At 50.8% G+C, this 21,293-nt stretch overlaps 1 long non-coding RNA gene and 4 other non-coding genes across 5 annotated transcripts; 2 read left to right on the forward strand and 3 right to left on the reverse strand.

Moving 5' to 3' along the window:
* Positions 1 to 4,366: 4,366 nt before the first annotated feature.
* LOC150002327 (uncharacterized) lies at positions 4,367 to 9,740 on the reverse strand. Its single transcript, XR_016512978.1, has 4 exons — positions 9,536 to 9,740; positions 9,113 to 9,258; positions 7,774 to 7,971; positions 4,367 to 4,555 (listed from the first exon to the last, which is right to left on the reverse strand). It is a non-coding gene; the product is annotated as an uncharacterized LOC150002327 (long non-coding RNA).
* Positions 6,594 to 6,665, forward strand: TRNAC-GCA (transfer RNA cysteine (anticodon GCA)). Its single transcript has one exon. It is a non-coding gene; the product is annotated as a tRNA-Cys (tRNA).
* TRNAC-GCA (transfer RNA cysteine (anticodon GCA)) lies at positions 7,557 to 7,628 on the forward strand. The gene has a single exon. It is a non-coding gene; the product is annotated as a tRNA-Cys (tRNA).
* Positions 9,741 to 16,871: 7,131 nt separating the features above from the next.
* Positions 16,872 to 16,943, reverse strand: TRNAC-GCA (transfer RNA cysteine (anticodon GCA)). The gene has a single exon. It is a non-coding gene; the product is annotated as a tRNA-Cys (tRNA).
* A 4,168-nt stretch (positions 16,944 to 21,111) lies between these two features.
* TRNAC-GCA (transfer RNA cysteine (anticodon GCA)) lies at positions 21,112 to 21,183 on the reverse strand. Its single transcript has one exon. It is a non-coding gene; the product is annotated as a tRNA-Cys (tRNA).
* Between the last annotated feature and the right edge of the window lie 110 nt (positions 21,184 to 21,293).

Below are 21,293 nucleotides of genomic sequence, written 5' to 3' on the forward strand. Positions count from 1 at the left end.
CTTGGCTAGGGACAAAACTCAGGACAAATTAGTCAAGAAGTCCATACTGATTTCCTACCAGAGCCTCAGCCTGGTGATGGTCATGAAGAATATATAATCAGGATGACCACATTTTCGAAAGGAAAATCCCATTGTTTTTAATATAATAAAGGTTTTTATGTCCCTTACTGGAGCTAACAGACAGTCTGGGAGATGTAATTTGGACCCCAAATAGAGAAAAATCTGGGACAATTTATAGACTCATCTGAATAAAAGAAAGTGTCGGAAATTCTAACTGTCCTAGGAACACAAGCACGTAAGGTCGCTGACCCAGCCCAGAGTGCTCGGGGTTAACACAGTGGTGAAAGACGGCACAGCTTGGGGGGTGCACCGTCTGGTCCCGTGAGGAGGCCATGCAGACCAGCCATGCTGAGGGGGTGGCCGTGAGAACAACTCTCAGCAGGGGGACGAGGAGCGCCGAGCCTGGCCTGGGAGTCAGGGCTGGCCTCTCAAAGCACACAACTAGGACTGAACAGGAAAGGGTCATAGGAGTTTGCCAGGCAGACAAGCTGGGGCAAGGAACATTCCAGACAGAAATCAGAACGTCTCAAGTGTGGTGATAAGACTGAGGTCAGATCATAAATAACCCTTCATGTCATGCTCATCATTTATTTTATTTTTTTAAAGATTTTATTTATTTTTAGAGAGCGGAAGGGAGAGAAACATCGATGTGTGGTTGCCTTCTGCACACCCCCAACTGGGGACCTGGCCCACAACCCAGGAATGTGCCCTGACTGGGAATCGAACCGATGACCCTTTGGTTCACAGGCTGGTGCTCAATCCACTGAGCCACACCAGCCAGGGCTCGTGCTCATCATTTAGATTCTATGTATAAGTCAAGGACTATTAAATAATTTTAGCTATAAACCCCTTCCTTCACATGAAAACCTGAGGAGTGCAATGCAGAAGTCAGATCGGGGAGGAAGTGCTCGGTCCGGATGGGGGCGGGAGTGGGAGGCAGAGCTGCACAAGTCCCTCAGAGCCGGGCCCCTTCTGCGTCTCCACTCGGGGTCACCGAAGAATGTTCACAGAGCACACTTTGAAAACCACTGACTTGGGAACTGGAGAGAAACTGATGGGTTCTGAGCAGGGAGGACAGAACAAAGGAGACATTTGGGAGGCTTACTCTGGAGGATCTATGAATGGCTGCTTTTAAAGGGAGGGACGCAGATGCCAAGAGTAAGGGCAAAAGTCCAGGTGAGTCACCACGAGGGGACAAATATTGGAGTCACAGCTGCCAAACAGAAAGGCCTGGACAAACATGCCAGACCTTACGTTCGGACCCTTGTAGGGCTAGACCGACTTCAGAAATATTGAAGCCTAACTTGGAAACATATTCCCAGATTGAGCTCAGCTCCTGCCCACCTGCCAGCAGGAAAAGTAAAGCTTCTCTGGAAGAGGGAAACACCTTATGAAGCCTCAAAATATCTCTACAAGTTTTCAAATACAGGGCCAGAGGGTCTGGCCTGGCCGGCATGGCTCAGTTGGTTGGAGCATCGTCCTGTAACCGAAAAGTTGTAGGTTTGATTCTGGTCAGGATATGTGCCTGGGCTGTGGGTTTGTTCTTAGTTGGGGCGCGTAAGATCCCCAGTCCGGGAGCATGTGAGAGGCAGCCGATCAATGTTTCTCTCTCCCTTCCTCTCTCTAGAAGCAATTTTAAAAAGTGCCCTCGGTGAGGATTAAAAAACAGAAACTAAAAACCAAATAGAGGGTCTGTAACTTAATCAAAAACAACCAAGCATGAAAAAGGTAAAATTGAGTGAAAATCAAGAGAAGCACAGATAACATATACAAATTCACAAGAGAAGCGGAGAGTGAAGTGACCAGACATGGATTTTACATGAACTGTGACTGGTAAGTTGAAATATCATTAATAGGGGACAAGATGAATAACTTTAGTAGAGAACTAGATGCGATAAAAAAGAACCAAACAACAATTATATAAATTACTCCACAGATGGGTGAAACGACAGAGTGGACGCAGCAAGAATTAGTAAACTGGAAGAAAATACCCATACTGAAGCACAGACAGACACTAGAATGGAAAATATAGGACAGCTAATAGAGAATACAAAGCAAGGTGAAATGTAGCTGGAAGCCGGGAAGGACAGGAGAAAGAGGCAGGAGCAGTACTTCCAGGGAGAATGGCCTATAATCCTTCAAAACGAATGAAATGAGACAAGCCACGGCTACAAGAATTCCAATTCCAAGTGTTACATGCCAAGAGGAAACCAAGCCTACGTGCATCAGCGAAATAACTTAAAACCAAAGGAAAACATCACAAATAACCAGATAAAAAGGACAGATTTGTTTCAAAGGAACATAAAGTAAGACCTACTGCTAACTTCTCAACAGAAAAAAACAGAAGCCACTAGAAAACCCAATGACACCTTAATGTACTGCAGTAAAGTAAGTGCCGCCTCAGAAGGCTACAGCCCAAGGAAGTATTCCTCAAACATGAAAATAAAATAAAGACACTTCCAAACAGAGAACAAATAATTTGTTAGCAGCATACCCTCGCTAAAGGAAATGAAAGGAGAATTTTTAAAGCAGAAGGAAAGCGATTCAGATCAAAGCAGATGTAAATAGAGAAATGAGTGACAGAAATTTTAAAAAGTTAGAAAATTTTCAAACAATTCTCTAACAAAAAAAATACAACATCAACTCCTGAGGAATAAGAATAATCAAAGGTTATCTATCTATCTCTCTATGGAAACTTAAAAATCACTAAGAAAAATCAACGACCTCAAAATGGTGGAATATACTAAGTTAACAGAATGACACACTAAATACAGGAACGGTATCAGTTTGCGTCCCATCTTTATCTACAGATTGCAGAGTAACCTCAAACACCTAAATTTTTGGTGGATAATTACATACTGATTTTAAAATTTTTTATGGCCATTCAAAAAGTCAGGAACTTTCTGATTCATTAGGAAGTTAGCTGAAGACAGCCTGGCACCCCCCGATATTTCAACATGTACTTTCTAAAAACAAGTGCATTCTTCTCCTGAACCACAGCTCACGCAGGAAGCTTATCAGTGATACAATCTGACCATCTGTTACAGCGAGTCTCAACCTTTTTCATCTCATGGCACACATAAACTAATTACTAAAATTCTGTGCCAAAAAAATACTTTTTGCTGATTTGATAAAAATATATATAATTTTGATTTTTAAAAAAATAGTACTAATTCCCTACCCTTTTTGTTCCAAAGTGACTTTTTAAAAAATCAAGTGCTAAGAAAAAGGAAAAAAATGAACAACAACAACAAAAAATATCAGGTGCTTATTCTTGAATATATGGATTTCTGGTACCAAGAACAAACCAGTCAGATGCTACCTTATGCGACATGATCAATAAGATGCAACTCTATTGCCTTGGCTAGTGTGGCTCAGGTGGTTGGAGCATGGTCCTGTACACGAAAAGGTCGGGGGTTTGATTCCCGGTCAGGATGCGTACCAACGGGAGGCAACCAATCGATGTTTCTCTCTCTCTCTCTCTCTCTTCCATCCTTTCTCTCTAAAATCAATAAACACATTCTTTTAGAAGATGATGCAACTCTACTATATGACCTACATATCTATGGTTCAGGACAGGGCATTCACACCAGGCAGCTATTGGTGTGCTGGCTGCTGTCATTTTTTTATTGGACAATCTCAGGGGAAAGAGGTCAGTGACTGTGACCAAATAGTCAGGTATTGCATGTCTTAAACATTCTTGCGGCATGCCGGTTGAAAATCGCTGGTCTATTATGCAACCTATATTCTACATAGGGTGGGGCAAAAGTAGGTTTATGCTGTGAGTATGCAAAACAGAGTTTATTACTTGTTAATTATTGTATTATTTTCCATATGAACATCTATAAACCTACTTTTGCCCTACCCTGCAGGTTTTCACTGTCCCGATAATGTCACCGATGATTGCCTTTCATTTCCAACACAGGACTCAGTCAAGGCGCATGTATTGGTGGGTGGCAGTCGTGTTTTTGGATCACATTAGTCTAGAACAGCCCTCTAGCCTTCCAGTTCCTCTGAAGACATTGATGTTCTTGAGAGGTCAGAGCTGGTTGTTTTGCAGACTGTCCCTGCGGTCAGCATCCCCAGACCAGCGCGGCTGGATCTCACGCACACGACATGGAGGGGAAGAGTTCAAAACCAGGCCAACGGATGCACTGAGAGTCGGGACAGCGTTTACTTTTGGAGAGAAGCATTTGTCTGTTTCCCTGTTATTTAAGGCTCAATATTCTAGCAGAAGGACTACATGTCCTTCTCAGCGCATTCCATGGGGAGGCAATGATGTTGATCTGTTCCACTATTGATGAAGTCGAATTTAATTATTCAGTTAAAGTGGCGTCTGACAGATTTCGCTATATCCTGTTCCCCAACCATTGAATGATTCTTACCTGGATCACTTTTTACAATGGAAGTTATAAAACGGTGATTTTATGTTTTTCTCATTCCTTTTACATTTATTAGTTGACTTCTTTGTAAAGAACAACTTCCCTTTCTCCACCTATAATTAAAAAAAAGAAAAACTTATAAATATGGATTCATGAATTCTTTACTTTTTGCGCTACATAACACATTCCGACCTTTGTTTGTTTTGATGCTCCAATTGTCCCAACGTTGGCCAGTGCTGAGCCTCTCTCTCCAGCCTGGCCCAGGGTTCTGCTGGCACGTCCCTGCCAGACTTGGAGCCCTTTCTAACTTTCTGGCACGGGATGTCCCATTGTTCATCCTTTTGGTTTCTTGCTCAGCCCTGGAATCAGCCATCTCTCCGGGCTTCCTGGTTCCTTCGAATGGCATTGAGTCAGCAGGACATGCGCAGCAGGAGTGACCATGGCATCTGAGCGGTCGCTTCCGGCCCCTTTCAGAGGACAGTTAGGAAGTGTAATGTGCACACGCTCGTGTGTGTGTGTGTGTGAGTGCACGCGTATTCACACAGCAACTTCCAATGCCAGGCCGACTCCTCAGTCCTTCCTTGCCCTTCTCCCTTCCATATTTCCATCTCCTGCCTCAGAGTCCCCAAAATACCAATATATGTAGTTATTTACTCAAAAATACGTTTTGTAAGTTACACCCAAACAACGTCCTCTAAGTCAAGTTCAGTCTGTCATTGCCAGGCAGGATCTCTTCTTTTCCCTCAGAATATACGCCACTGGGTTTTCTTTGTGGCCATGTTACCACTGTTAGGGTGGTTTTTTAAAAAAATTTCCTTTATCTCCTCATAGCTGTTGCTTTATCTTTGGAAATGTAAAACACTGAAACGATTCCAGGGTCGAGGCTGTAGAAACGTGTGCACACGGAGGAAACGTGCGCCCGGAGAAGCGCCGTCCCTACTCCGCCCTCGGCTCGCGTCCATCCGCCTCGGAGCCCTGGTCCGTCTCCCGACCTGCACGCAGGAGTCCCGAGGCCGCGCGCTCAGCATCTGTGAGTTTCTGCATGTTTCATACAGGACCGAAAAATTAAATGGGCCCCGTGGGACGTGCCAGTCGGTGCTCCATCAGAGCAGCCTCGACCCAGGCATGAGTGAACGAGGGAATCGCTACAGAAATAAGACCTCGCAGAAATGCAGATGAACTGGGAGAAGGAGCTGTAGGGAAGGGGCAGTTGGAGCATCGGAGCACGGCCGCGAAGCAGCTTCCCAAGCAGGCCAAGGCGGCAAGGTCAGGGACGCGGGAGTTGGGAAGCCAAGTCCACCTCGGCACTGGCGTGGGACCACAGAGGGGCTGGTCAAGAAGCTGATGGACAGTGACCCCTCTCTCTGCTCCGCGGCCACGCCTGTGGGTCCTCAGCCAAGCACTGGTAGCTGCACTGGCCCTGCTGCCGAGGGGCAGGGCAGGCAGGGCGGGGGGCCACCGGTGCCCCTTCGGGCGGGTGTCTTTTCTCCATCCTTCGATTTCGGTATCGCCCACCTGTGCCCCTGCCAGCTGGCAAGGCTCAGTTCACTTCCTAGGTCTGTGCGGCTGTGCCCGAGGCCAGCGTTCGCCCTGCAGAGGCACCTCTGATCCTCGTTCCTCTGCAGAGTCCCTGCTGCTCCGGCTGTGCTGACCTTGGGCTCTGAGGTCTCTGGGGACAGCAGGGTGGCTTCCTGGGCCCCCGGATGGGGGTTGTGGCCTCTCAGGCCAAATTACTCAAGTGCTTTGTCTGGGCTTCCTGGATTCAGCGAAGACACTGCCTGAGGCCAGAAGTAGTTGTGGTAGAGGAAGGAAGGGCAGAGGGGGAGACCCCAGCCCATCAGCGGTTTTGGGGAGCGGGTGGGGCTGGGGGAGAGTGCTGCCGGCCACCTTAAGGTGGGTAGAGCTTCCCAGGAGAGGATGGTTAGCCATGAGTTTCCAAACAGGTGCCCTGACAGTGATACTAAGAAAGATGAGCCTGAAAGATTGTGAGCAGAGGTTTTCTGGGGGCCAAAAGGTACTGACTGACTCTGCTGTAAGGCAAATTTTTCACATGTCCAGAACATCCTAAGACTTAATAGACGCTTCAGTGCGCAGGTGTGGGTGTTGCAACACAGGTGAAAAGGTGTTTAATTAGAGCCCTATTGCAGGTGAGGGGGTATAGCTCAGGGGTAGAGCATTTGACTGCAGATCAAGAGGTCCCCGGTTCAAATCCGGGTGCCCCCTACGCTATTGGTTTTTCCTATTCACAGCTATTGCTCATATTCGGTTTCCTTCCATCAATGCCAATTATGACCCTTCTTGAAGCCTTGGCACAAGTGCCCTCTGGGTGGTGGCCGTGCCCGTGTCCCCTGCACTCCTTCTGGCACCTGTGTTTCCCCCTTCTGTACAGATCTCGTTTCTTCGGCTCAGCTGGGACCTCAAACAGAAGGCAGGGCCTTTCAGGCAGAATTCTGCCAGGCTTTTCCGGGGCAGCAGGAGACAGCTGTAACTATGGCAGACTTTGCAGGAACACGCAACTAGCGGGAACCCTCAACGACCACCCTCCCTTACGGCCTGAGCAGTGAGGCCCAGCGGCGTGGAGCAGACCTGCGGAGACAGACAGACCAGACGTCCAGCCTATCCCAGAGGGTCACCACTTCCCTCCGGGGAGGGGGCTCTCCACGCCGGTGCTGGCTCACACACCTGCCTCACCCTCCTAGGCCAGCAGTCTGGCTTAGTGACTCTGACAAAGGACACGGGGACTTCACAGAGTGTCCCCATGAACCCCAATGAGGGGAGCTCTGCGACACTGTCTGAGAGCCCATTCCTGTCCTCACTGAGGGAAGTAAGGTGAAGGGCAGGGAGCCTGGGTAGGTGGGTAGTTTGGGAGATGGTTGGCTGGCTCTTGGGCTAACATGAAAGGCGATGCAGGCAGCGTCTCTCATTTTTCCCTCTCTGATGACCCCACCCAGGGGCTGAGGCCGGGAAAGCAGCAGAGGTGAGGGAAGGTATCATTATGAGCTGGTCTGGCAGCTTCTGGAAAGTTCATCCTAGAGAGGAGCGATCATTTAATTTTGCAGAGCTGAGCGTCACCACACAGATGAAAGGTATTAGTTAGGTTACACCAGCATCTGAGGGGGTATAGCTCAGGGGTAGAGCATTTGACTGCAGATCAAGAGGTCCCCGGTTCAAATCCGGGTGCCCCCTCACGTGTAATTTTGGATGGACTTTTCAGCTCCCTTCGCAGCCCACCCTCCACCCTGCGTCCCCAGCCACGCACAGCTTGCAGGTGGGATCCTGATGGAGGCTGAGGCTGTCAGGAGAGTTAGTCTGGTCATATGGATAGACTCACCCAATGCCAGCAGGGCAGGACCTGTGGAGGTGAGTTGTCCCCTGCACATGCCCAACCACAAGCTGAGCAGCTCACGGTTCCTGGGAACATCAGGCCTTGGTTCTAAGCGTCCGCGCCTCCTGGACGCCCGCTGGGGCGAGTTAGAGAGTGTCACCTGGGATAAGTTGCTCAGTCTCTCCTGTGCCTTGGTTTCCGCATCTACAAAAAGGGGGAAAATAACAGCACCAGCTCAAGGCTTGTGTGTGTGTGTGAGAACTGAAAGCGCATAGCACAAGGCCTAGTACTCGAATGTTGGTTGTTACGAGGAGCTGCGAATCCACCCTCAGGCAAACACACAGGCGGGGGCCGGGGGGGGAAGCCCTGGTTTTACTGAACTCCGTTTGTGGGGGGGGGGGGTCTGCTAACGGCAGCACCACGGTGTTCAAGGATGCTAAGTTATTCTTCCCAGCAGCGTGTGGCAGGGTGCTGTCCCTCCATGCCCTGTCACAGAGGTGCTGAGACTAGGTGTAAACTGATTCCCGAACAGGAAAGGAGTTTGCAGGGCTCCTCATACTCCTTGCATTTCTTCCTAGCCTCTAAAGGACTGTTCCCCCGATGGTCAATTTATGTAATAAAAACCCCCAAATCTGTCCTGCCTGCTGTGGCTCAGTGGGCTGAGCACCAGCCTGCGAATCAAAGGGTCGCCGGTTCAATCCCCAGTCAGGGCACATGCCTGGGTTGTGGGCCAGGTCCCCAGTTGGGGGCACCTGAGAGGCAACCACACATGGATGTTTCTCTCCCTCTCCTCCCTCTCTTCCCCTTTCTCTAAAAATAAATAAATAAAATCTTTAAAAAATTTTTAAAAACCATTTTAACTGACTTTACACTTAAAAACAGTGTTTTATGTTCTGTGTTATGAACCGCAATGAAAGAAAAACAAAAGCAGGGGAAAAGCCATTTCAGTTCTGTACCTGGTTGCCTGGCCCCACAGCTCCTTTATTTGAGGCTCCCTTCCATCTTCCAAAGGGGACTCCACTATCGGCCTCTGTGGCAGAAGGAGACTGAATGCCACTCACTTGATTTCTTCATCTCTGATGCAAGGCCCTGAGCTGTCCCCCACCACTGCCCTCTTTGCAAGGCAGAGGCAGCCGCTCTCTCCTTCTGCTTAAAGGTAAGGGGCCCGCTGTGAGGGCAGCCTGACCAGTTATATAGAGTCCCTGCCAATCCCCTTGCTACTTGAACCGCGGCTCATCGCCTCCGTGGACATGGTCCTCTTTCCCGTCACTGGACACGAAGGACAGGAACGGTTTCCTGAAACGGCCCCCAGGGGAACCGCTCTCCCCACAGGGCGGGGGCTCACCTTCTGAGGCCCAGAGATTTCTGGGCTGGCATTGAGGGGGGGCAGGGCCCATTTGCGCTCCTGGGACTCTGCAAAGGCCTCCCCCAGGAATGACCCTTCATTGTCCCACGAACTCCTCTGAGGTCTCGTACCGCCTTCCTCGGTGCCTAGAACAGGAAAGAGAATCGGGAATTAGAGGAGGAGCCTGAACAAACCGGATAAGAAATTGGGTTATTGGAACGGACTCTTCATCTAGGCCACCACGAGAGCTGAATAGCCCTTGTGAATGTCTGTCTTGATAGAATATAACTACTGAGGGCACAAAGCAAATTAAATGGATATTTTCATCTAAGAATTTAACACCCACGTACATACAGATAAGCACGCACCGAAAACAGACTTTCCGAGGAAACGTTATAATCGCTAACTCTTGACAACACGTACATGTGCCTGGAGCTGTGTATTCAGCTATCACTGAGATGTCGCCCGTGCAGAAATGCCACAGAGAGGGACTCGCCGAGGAAGGGAAGGGAGGACACGTGGGGAAGAGCCCGCTCAACACACAGCCTGAGAAATATGGGAAGGAGCCCCGGCTGCCTTTGCTCGGCACTCGGACCCTCTCTGATGTGACCTTTGCCCAAATCCTTCCGCTGAGTGCAACGGGAGGCCGCCTGGAGTGCTGAGGTCTGGTAAGGGTGTGGGAAGCCCGGCTGTCCGCGCTGTTACTCCTAGAAGCTGCAGTCCTCATTTAACGGGGGCCTGGGGTCAGGACCACTCAGGGGCTGTGTTTGGTGCACGTCCGGTACCCGCTCCGTGCTGAGAACTGTGCCTTCTGCCACGAGGAAAGCAGAAAATGAGGCCCCTGTCCTCAGGAAGCTTACTCACTTGCTGAGACACTGTACTTACACCTACGAAAGAGTTACGGAGAAAATTCAATGTAACGCCACTACTGTAAAACACACACGCTTCTCTGAATGCTGACAGGTTTTAACGTGCAGACACAGAGGAAGTGTCGTGGGTGCTGATACGAGGAATCACACAGCTACACCCGTAACGCTCCGAACCATCTTACCGAGAATGCTGTCAGACACGTGCCGACGCGTCCCCATCCTCTCACAGAAGTCCCCAAACACCGGTACCATGCATTTTGGCGATGCTTTCGGGAATTAGGAAAAGTTCATGTGCTGAAACAGAGCAAAGCAGGTCCATAATCCTGGCTGCGTCACTGGTGCAGTACATCCTGACAGATTCCTCTGTGCCAAGCCTTGGAACAATGAGATGACACCTGTCCCCAGAGGGCTCAGCCTGGCGGAAAAAATGACTGACAGACAAGGGCCGGACAGGGACGCAGAGGGGCACGTGGGGCAAAGGGAGGGGTCTCTGTTCTCAGGGTCTAACCGAGTCCTGGTGTGCACCACAGTCTGTCTGTCCCACACAGCGGCTGAGGGCTTGTGCAGCCCCCAATCCCCTTACAGGGCGCCGGGGCTCTGGCCACAGGCTAAGAGCCCAAATGGGAACAGGGTGCTCTCCTATGGAGCAAAGCACAGCTTCCAGGCTTTCACCTTGGAAGGGGTGTAGGTGAGACTTCCTTCAGTCACCCCAGTCCGGGTTCATCGGACACCAGCCGCCTCCACCAAGCCGCCGAATTCCGACCCCAGTGAGACCAAAGTCGCACAACAGGTGCACCGACAGGGACGTGGGTGCCAGGCCTGCCCTGCCCTCCAAGATCAGCCCCCCAGGCCTGGCTGCTAAACGGTTGCTGAGACCTTTGTCAAGGAGAGTCCTGCCTCGTGGAGTAAAAGGCCCAGGCCTCTGTCAAAAGAACAGAGCAGGGAACCCATGAGCTCAAGCCTTATTTATTTATTTTTAGAGAGAGGGGAAGGGAGGGAGAAAGAGAGAAACATCGATGTGAGAGAACATAGGTCATCAATCGGTTGCTGCGCTCGGACTGGGCCTGAACCCCCAACCCCGGTATGTGCCCCTACGGGGAACTGAGCCTTCGACATTTCGCTTTGCAGGACGACGCTCCAACCCACTGGGTCACACCGGTCAGGGGTCAGCTCAATGGTTAACTCACGCTCCAGAATTTCCACAGGGACACCCTTCACTGGTTAGATGCAGGGTCCGTGGACCCACCCTCATTTCTGCTATTGATAAAAAGCAGCTTTTATAAGCAAAGGGGAAAAAGTTCACCTCATAGTAAACTCCAAAAGAAAAAAACTATGTTTCAAAGTATTTTGTTTCTATTCCCTCATATATGAAAACAACATTACACGTCCCAGAGCTACTGGCAGACTGATCTTTTGTCCCCTATTAAGAATGAATGGCAGCAGAATAACTGAAAGGACGCATGGACAGGCCAATCCAAGGGTCACCATCTAGTGAGGACTTTCCTGCCTCCTCTGGGGAGACCGAGTGCCCCGCCCTGCCGGCCCTTCCCTCACTTGTCTATTACAGCCCGGTCAGGGGGCACCTCCCAGAAAAACCAGACCCTCAGGGTTAAGGGCTGGCATTCATAAATACTCAATATAAAAAAACATAATAAAGAAATACGGGGGAAATATTTCTAGTAGGCAGATTAGCCTGTTTGTTCAATATGAAAGAAATGGGTGCTTGTCTCTGAAGGGGTACGGATTTTATCCTTGGAATTTCCAGCTCAGTACCGGCTTCAGTCTTACCACCTCCTACAGGACTGCGGGTGCTCTTCAGCTCCCCCAGGCAGGGAGACGGCAGGCCCGCAGGGACGAGCGGAGGCGGCCAAGGCTGTGTGAGTGAGCAGGCGGCAGGAGTGCCAGGACGATTTAGCACGAGCTGGGGAAAGACACGCATGAAGGAAAAATAACGGGAACTCTGCTTGTTAAGAGCACCCACTCTCAGCTAACATTGACGGACCAAGCCAGAGACGGAAGCAAGCCAGCTGCAGACCACGTTCTGAAAACACCAGCCCAACGGACCGTGTACTCAGAGAGGGACCAAAGATAACACCACGGCACAGCAATAGAGAGGCGTGTTCAGTGATTACCCTACACGAACCCACAAATTTTACAGATAATAACTGAACCCCAACGTGGTTAAATGATTTGCCAACAATCCCCGGGCTTAGCTGGGATTGGATCCCTAATCTCCAGGAAGCAGCTCCATTTTCTTTCCATCGGACAGCCAATGTACATCCTTTTTTAGCTAAGTGACACCCCCAAAATGCTCAGGTCTCATCAGTATGGAAAATGAAAAGATTTAGAACGTAAGTTAATAATCCATGGATAGGCTCCAGAGAGCCCACAAACCCTCAGAAGTGGCATTTTTCTGAGGAGAGGATTCGTAGCTTTTAGGAGATTGCAAAAGACTCAAGAATCAGAATGAATTAAGAATTCGCCGCTTTAGGAGAACAATCGCAATTGATGAAATCAAAGATATGAATGGGTTGAAAAGATGCCCACCCACCAACAATATACTGAAATGCGGAGTGGTCAGCCCCAGATGGATGCTCAGAAGAAACAGCTTTAGGGGGAAAAGAACGAGGACCAGACTCCTGACACATAGTTTTCCTTCTGACTGTTACCCCTGCAATGAGGTCTCTATCAGTTTCCCTCTCTAACAAATGCAAACTAGGAAAGATCCCAGGAATGTCAAATGCTGTGGAGTGATTAATAGCCATCAGAGAAGGAAAACTCTGACTTCAAAAAACCTCCGCTGCCTTGCGGCATACCTCTTCAGGGGAAAGGCTAAGGGAGTAAACCCCGACAGAAAATCCGGAGCCAGAGTCCCTAAGGCGGTTTGACATTGTAGTCAACACCGGCAACTCCTGCGGCGCACCTGAAGCCAAGCTGTATTGACTCCGTCTTTCCCTTGGGCCCTTCAGCTGCGAAGAGAGGGGGGGTCTGCTGCATGGGCAACAGCAGACCCTCCATATCACCCTGCCCAGGTTCTGTAGCTTCAGCTTCACTGGAGAGGACACTCCAGCGTCATCGCAAGATGTCGATTCAACACGGGAGGAGACAGATACCGTGTCACTCCCGAGTCGGACTGCACAGCCATTCTCGGCGGTGCAGATAGACTCTTAAGAAGCTACACCATCGTCTCTCGAGACAGACGGCTGCCGACGACGATTAATAGCCAGGAGATGCTATCACATTTGAAATCCCAAGACCAACAAAGGAGATTATTTACCCTGAAGTAAATAAGCAAGGGTTTAAAAAGCTTAGACAGCCCTGGCTGGTGTGGCTCTGTGGATTGAGCGCTGGCCTGCGAACCAAAAGTCTGCCAGTTCGATTCCCAGTCAGGGACCTTCTGTGGGTTGTGGGCCAAGTCCCCAGTGCGAGAGGAAACCGACTGATGTCTCTCTCACACATCTGTGTTTCTCCCCCTCTCTTTCTCCCACCCTCCCTTGCTCTCTAAAAATAAATAAAATGTTTTTTAAAATAAAAAGCTCAGACAAAATGATGCAGAATTTGACCTCATGGAAGACAACCTCAGAACGTGCTCAGTGCTTCTATGGACCACATTAATCTGGGCTGAACGTGGACCCCACACGTAACCTTGTCAGGGTCTTTTCCGGCCTGGCCAGTTGACAGCAAACACCTTTCGGATGCTCTGTCTGGATGCAAGACAACGCAAACACATTTTAAGGTCTCCCAATTGCTGGAGGAGCTCCCCGAGTTCCTCTTCCTCTGAGTCAAAGGGCAGGTTTCTAGGGAAGACAATTAGGTCACAGGAAAGATTCTGGTTACAGAATGAGTGAGTCAGACACCAACTGGAATGGTTCCCTTGCTCATGACCTCTCGGCCTCGTCAGGAAAAGCACCAATAGGGGGACCAATAGGGGTGGCATCTGGTGGCCTCTGATATATAATTCCGCCCCTTGACCTTCTTATGTCAATCAGTTCTCTCTCCCAGGAATTTAAAAGTTGAAGTTTGTTTTCTGGAGTTTTGTTCTGTTCACTCATTTGGGATGTGTTTCTCTGTCTTCTCACTTTGGCAGCCTCCCTGTGTGTGTTTCTGTGTGTTAGGTAGAGCTGCTTCGTCTCCTGGTGTTGACGGCATGGCCTTACGTAGTAGGTATCCTGTGGGCAGCCTCCCCAGGTACCAGGTCTGGGCACTCGGTGTGCCCCTGTGTGGGCTGTGTGCACCCTCCTGTGGTAGTTGAGCCTTGAGTGCTGTTGGCGTGTCACTGGGAGGCACTGAGCCCCAGGCCAATGGGCTGAGAGGACCAGCTGTGACCACAGGCCAGCTCCACAGAGCAGAACTTACGTCAGCTGGACTCTGGTGCCTGATGAGTGTGCCCCCTAAGTGTGTCTCCGCTGGAGGTGGTGGTGTGGTGTTCCAGCGTGGTCTGCAGCAGGCCACCAGGTGCGCTGGCTCCGGGGCATCCTGGGAGGGGCAGCCCCAGATCCGCTGCTGCCCTGTCCGGGCCCATCCAGCCTGAGCCACAAAGCGATCTGCAGATGGCCGCTACTCTTGCGGGGCTTGGAGGTGCCCGGGAGAGGCCAAGCTGTGAACCAAGGCTGATTACCACTAGTGCCAGGCCTGGGGCCACTTAGCAAGACGTACAGGGCACACTGAGGCCAGATGCTGCTTACTTGGAGTTTGTGAACCTTTGAGCAATTTTAGGAAAGTATGAAGCATGAGCCAAGATAGACTGTTTGTATGGAAAAGCCACTGGAAACGGCTTGGGTGGGCCTTCAAATATGTGGGTACATGTCTTTCCCAGCACAGAATTTCCAGGTGAATGGCTGAAGGACCCTTTGGGGAAAGCCAGGGGGAAGATCCACAGCCATGGCTGGAGATTTTGGTAGGGCCCTTTTCTCAGGCGTCCTCAGACTTCCCTCCCAGGGGATGCAGGGCCTCTGAATGGACTCACATCTGGGAACTGGGTGAGAGGTCAGAAATCCAGGGCACCAGCTATACTGTTAGATGTTCTGATCGAGTAGGACAGGGGTGGGCTCTGTATTCTCATCCTAAGGACGTCATGACCGGCCAACCACGGCCAAGTTCTCGGTGGCACAGAGCACACAAAGTAACCCCCAAATGTGCATCTGGGGATGCAGAGTCACGGTGCTCGTGCTCTGACACCCTGGCGTCCTTCAGGTCCCACTGAGATCAGGGAATCCTTGCTGCTGCAATGGCGCGGGCCGGCATCCCTCTCTACGGAGAACAGCTCCTAAAGTGCTTCTCAAAGACGTGGAAGCTCCACACACCTGTGCGTCCTTCAAGACCTTGGTGAAGGGAGTCACTGTTGACTGGAGGGACAAGTCACACGTGGTAAGTCCTCTCCAACGGGGGCTGTGGATTCTCCCTACGGAGTAGCGGAGTAGCGCTCGCCACACCAAGGGATAGTTAGCTCTACGAAATGCGTTTAGAATTGGCCTCCTGCGAACCCTGGCTCCAGTCAACAACTGAGCAAACAGGTTTATCCCGGTCTCTGTGGCTGTGATATTTTACATAGAATGTTCGTTGGGTACAATCATAAAAATAAAGTCAGACTTACTTAAAATTACACTCTTCCTACTTCATAAAATACTTCAAGAATCCACATCAACACATGTTTTCTAGATTTTCCTTGATATCGATTGGCCAGAATGAAATTGTTTTGGTGTGTGAGTCTTCCCCTCAGTAACTGGTACCCAGCTAAGATCTTTCTGTCGTTCCAGATGAGAGGTGATGAGAGGCAAAGTAGAGGGGTGATTTCTTGCAATAAGAACCCCTCAATTGGGCCGTTCAGCTTTCAGACAGGCAGGAGGGGCTGGCTTGGTTGGCAAGGAAGATCGGCAGAGAAGGTTATCTGGTATAGTTTGAGTTTTCCAAATGCTCTCATAAACCCACATTACAGTTTGTAAAGTCCCACTCTTTCCACTTTTTTTATTTTATTTTATTTTTCTGAGAGGGAGAGGAAGGGAGAGAGAGAAACATTGATGCGAGAGAAGCATCAATTGGTGGCCTCACAGTGGGTTGAGGAATTGTACGTGTCCAGACCAGGGGTCGCACACACCACGACCGGGCATTGAACTCCCAACCTTTCGGTTACAGGACGACGCTCTAACCACTAAGCCTCACTGGCTAGGGCAGCCTTTATTTTATTTTCAGCTATTTCAGGTATTCTATAACAGGAAATAAAGAGATTATCACAGTTCAGTCAAGAGAAAGTTCTGGGTTTCCAGCCCATATAGAGTGACACTTGAGCTAATAATTATTTTCTCTCTTTAAACTGCTTGGATCAGCCATCCAGCCCTGAAGCCACTTCTGGGGTTCCCTGAGAACTCAGTGTGACCCTAGGGGACTTCAGGCAGAAATTCCCTCAACTTTCTCTACTGTCTGACATGGGCTACTAGACAAGCATCTCCAAACTACCTAGATTTTCATTTTCTTCAGGTCCAATAAGGCCAGGTTACCAATCCACACTCTGAGTGAGAGAGAGAGAGAGAGAGAGAGAGAGAGAGAGAGAGAGAGAGAGAGAGGTTTTCCAGATATTCAAGGGGAGGAGGTACCTGGCACTTTAGTTGTCCTCAGTCTGAGACAGGACCCTGCCCTCTAGCAAGACTGAGGCAATTGTGAATTTCCAAAATGGAGTTCAGAAGGCTCAAGTGCAGGACAAGAGAATCATATGTTGACCACACACCTAGCAGAACTGACTCAACCTTGGAGGAACTGAATTTATCTCAGGGGAAACTGGGTTTGTCAGGGGAGGTTCCCTGGGAAGGCCCTGGCCTTCCTCTCTTCTCTCCCGACTGCGGTGGGAAAAGGGCAAGGAGGATGTTGTGTCTAGTGGGTAAAAAGTGAGTGTGGGCAGGGGGCACCCGGACTTGAACCGGGGACCTCTTGATCTGCAGTCAAATGCTCTACCGCTGAGCTATACCCCCACCTGTTTACCTGGGCCTAATAAGTACTCTATACCTATAAAGCCACACCCTGGCTGTCATCACATTGACATGTGTTCTTGCTGGTACTGTGTCACCATATACCCTGCAAATAGAAGCCCTTCCTACTATGCCCACGCCATAGCCTCCCTCCGCCCTTTCCACACCTGACTGTCACCTCTGCTTATAACCAGCGTGCTTCCTACCCTCAGTCCCTGGCTGAGGCTCCAGCAATGATATCACCAAGGTACGCAATGCCTTTCGGGCTCACCTAGAAGATCAGGACTCAGAGACAGAGCCTTGGAGGTTGGGGAGGGTGGGCAGTGCTGGGCCCCACCTGAAAGCCCCTAAGCTAGACTCTCTGAAAGATGGCCCTTCTGACAGCCCCTCGGTGTCCGATCGGCCCGAGGACCCTGGTGGTGCCCCTGCAGGGGCTGAAGCATGGAGATTTCCCTCCACCCGAGGCTCTGGCCCTGGAGCACAGCGCGCAGGGAGGCCCCTGGGCAGGGTTTGCAGGGTTTGCAGGGCACCCGGCACATGCAGGTCCAGGCCCCTGGCAGAGCTCCCCCTCGTACCCCCCGCAGGCCTCCAGGCACCAGCCTCCCGTAGGTGCCCCCACTGTGGGTCTGGCCTGGGTTGCAGAAGCCCGGGTGTATTGCTGAGACACAGGAACTGGTTCTGTCTACTGACATCATCAGGATGTCAGGGAGCTCACAGCACTGAGGGGCAGGCTCATGAGGTGGGGGGACCAAGGGAATCAGCCCCCCAGGCTCTCAGACAACAGACCCCAGGGAGGGAACTGCTGGGCGATGACAGATCGCTGCCAGCCCTGGCATTTGCGTCACCGGGTCTCTGAGTGGAGTCTGAGTCCCAGGCACCTGTTTGCCCAGAAGTGTTAGCAATGGAGCGAGGAAGTAACCCTTTGTTTTGGCTTCTGTGACTGCCAGCAGAGCTGCTCCAGGGCTCACACGATTGGGGGTCCCCAAAACAAGAAGAGAGGGTTCAAAGGTTGGGGGAGACGTGGTGGGACTGAGTTGGGACTGAAGGGCTGGTCTGGAGAGGTCATGGAGGTCTGCAGCCGTGTGGGGACAGTGTGACCCACCTCGCCCCTGAGCTTGAACCTGGGACCTCTGCATCATCAGTTGGACGCTTTGCTCAGTGCTGCGCAGTGCAGGGAGTCAAGGCACTATGTACAGACCGTCACCACTCCCCCACGCCTGTGCCTTTCCCCTCTTCCCACGTTTCCCACCTCTGCACACCTGGCCCCTGTCCATGCCTGCAGCCCAGCGTCCTGTCTCCCCTCAGTCCTGGACTGAAGGCACTGCTTGAAGATCCCTGGTGTTTACCACCAGAATGCTGTTTAGGATTACGAAATATTATCAATTTCAAAATAATTTCCAAGCTGCTTAGGATCACTGTATGTGAAGATCCAGGCTTGTGTAGGGGAGTGTGCCTTCCCCAAAACAAAGTTCCTAGGTCCCACCTCAGTCCTACTAAGCCAAAATTTTAATCTGTACTTTTATTTTTTATTAAAGAGTTTAAGTACTTACTTTTAGAAAGAGGGGAAGGGAGGGAGAAAGAGAGGGAGAGAAACATCTGTGTGTGGTTGCCTCTCGCACACCCCTAAATGGAACCTGGTCGGCAACCCAGGCATGTGCCCTGACCAGGAATCGAACCAGTGGCCTTTGGGTTTGCAGGCCGGAGCTCAATCCACTGGGCCACCCCAGCCAGGGCTTTAATCTGTATTATTAGTCAGGTCACTAGCAATTGTGACACAGGCTGGGTAATTCCTGATTCAGTGAGTTCCTCTACAATGTCAGCTTCAAAGAGCACCTAATTAAGAACTTCTGAAACACACAGGTCAGTAACAACGGCCTGGGGACTTGTGCCAGATTACTTGAAAAACTGACAGACCAAGGAAGAGTGGAGATGAAGGGTAACTTTAAGTAGGAAGTTAAATCAGCAAGGTTTTGCTCTTCCCGAAAGCAGCCGGAGGTGACCTCTGAAAACGGGCCGCTATTTACTTGACCCAGAAAACCCCACAAAATCATCGACATCAAGACGTTCAAATCTTCGTGTTCACCTTAAGAACACTTGTGAAACTGCCCACGCCATCAAGGGCATGCATATTTGAAAAGCCACCGAGGAGCTGAAGGATGTCACTTCACAGAAGCAATGTGTCCCCTCCTGTGGTTACAAGGGTGGAGCTGGTAGGTGAGCCCAGGCCAGGGTTTGGACGCAGGGTCGGAGGCCCCAAAATAGTGCCGAGTTTTGGCTGCCTGTGGTTAAAAATGCAGAGAGTGATGCCGAACTTAAGGGTTTAGAGGCTGATTCTCTGAGCGTGTCCAGGTGAACCAAGTTCCCAAGAAGCAGTGCGGAACTTACAAGAGCTCACGGGCCGATTCACCTCTACCTGGGAGGATCCTACTGAAAAGGAGCTTTGTTCCTAAACCAGGAGAGGAGTCTGCACAGAAGGAAAAGATATCCCAGGAGAAAGTGAAGACGCAAAAACGTATGGCCTGGGCGTACATTCAGCATAAAATAAATACTAATAAAAGAAAACAGAAAGGTCTTTCATCTGTCTTCGGCAATAAAACAAGCCGCCAGCAGAGGGCGCCCGTTTCTGAACCAGGGACCTGTAGCTCTGCAGTCAAAGGCTCTACCCGAGCTGTACCCCGACGCCTAAAAGCCCCCCTCAGCGTCGTCCCCCTGTGTCACCACACCCAAGGACTCCAAACCACACCGCGAATTCCGTTTCTTCCTGATCAGCCTGTGGAAACTGGCAGACTGACCAGAGACCACTCTCCTGGCCAGGAGTTCCCCTTCCACCGCCTTGAAATAGCCGACCCCCAACTCTACAAGTTCAAGGATATCTGCCGCCTTCTGGGTTACCACGAGCCTCTGATTTTCCTGTTCCTGCTGTTGCCCCAGCTGGCTATCGCAGCTTCCTTGCCACCTACTGGTTCATCATGAGGCTGTTACGTGTATTTTAGGCTTTTGTTACAGCAGGAGCCCCTTCTATGTACGGATTTCGGCACTGGGCAGTCTTATTCACAATAACGTTGCATAATAAGCCACCCCTCCACTGGTGACGCATTTATTCGCATGCCCATGGGTTTGCAGGTTGAATGTGAATCAGCTGATCTAGGTCGGGCTGGGCCGGGTGAGCCTTGGCTCCTCTCGGGGAGCTGGGCTCAGGGTTGAGCTGTTTCATGCCAGGGCCCAGGCTGAAGCACATCCCATGGGATGTCGGAGAGCAGACCCAGCCCTGCACGTAGACCCCAAGCCCCGCTCACAGCACATCTGCGAACACCCTGTGGGCCAGGACACGGACCGCGGTGTGCCAGCTCTGGGCGAGCGCAGTGAGGCCCCGCTCTAAGTGCGCCCTTCCCTTCTGGCTCTGCGATAGGCCTGGTTCAGATTTCTCCTTTAAGTGAGCGCAAGGCGAACAGCTGTCAGTAGAGGGCGCCGCAGGGACGTTGCAGGAGAAAGGGGGCTTCCCTCCCAGTTCCGGCTGTCTGTTCTTGCCTTTTTTCCTCTGGCTCCCGCTGCATGCTTGGGTCAGTGGTGCAGGTGTGTGAGGACACCTGGCGGTGCTCTGCCCCAGGCACGCACCCCGAGAATGAAGCCCCTTTGTGACCTTGCAGCCCCAGCTGGACCTCTGGCCACTCCCATGCTCCCCACCCCAACTCCCTCTCTGCACTGCCTGCCAGCCTGGGCTTGCCTCTGCAGGTGTGGTCACTTCCAAGTGGCTCACCTGTGTCCCTGAAGGCTGCTTCCTGCTTGCCTGACAACTGGGAACAGGTCTGGCTGGGACAACTTGCTGCAAGCACACCTATCCCCATGAGGTCCGACTCCTAGCCTTGGGGAAGGGTCCCCCTTTCAAATTTGTCCTTGCCTTGGGTCCCTCACCCCAGGGATACCTTTAGAGTTTTCTTTGAACCTTTGTGATTACTCTCTTCTTATAGCACAGTAATTCTTTATATTAGACTCTCTCTGTTTAAAGGGCTGTATGGTTTCTGTCTTCTGATTGGCCCAGACTGATACATATGGCCCAGCCCAGAACAAAGAGGTGCAGGGCACACACAAAACCCACCTAAGACATTGCTATTTAGTAGAAGGTGGTATCAAGGCCATTTATCTGTATTTGGCAATAAAGCAGGTCTCCACCAGGGGGCACCCGGATTTGAACCGGGGACCTGTTGATCTGCAGTCAAACGCTCTACCCCTGAGCTATACCCCCGTGTGTAGTAAGAGCTCCTCCTTACCTTATTTCACCTGTGCAACCCAAGCATTCCATAGTGTACAGTAAGCTCTATTTATTCCTGGTGGGCTGATGAACGTGGCAGAGCC

The sequence above is a fragment of the Furipterus horrens genome, unplaced genomic scaffold (assembly GCF_987537825.1).
Source record: "Furipterus horrens unplaced genomic scaffold, mFurHor1.1.pri manual_scaffold_9, whole genome shotgun sequence".
NCBI classification, from domain to species: Eukaryota; Metazoa; Chordata; class Mammalia; order Chiroptera; family Furipteridae; genus Furipterus; species Furipterus horrens.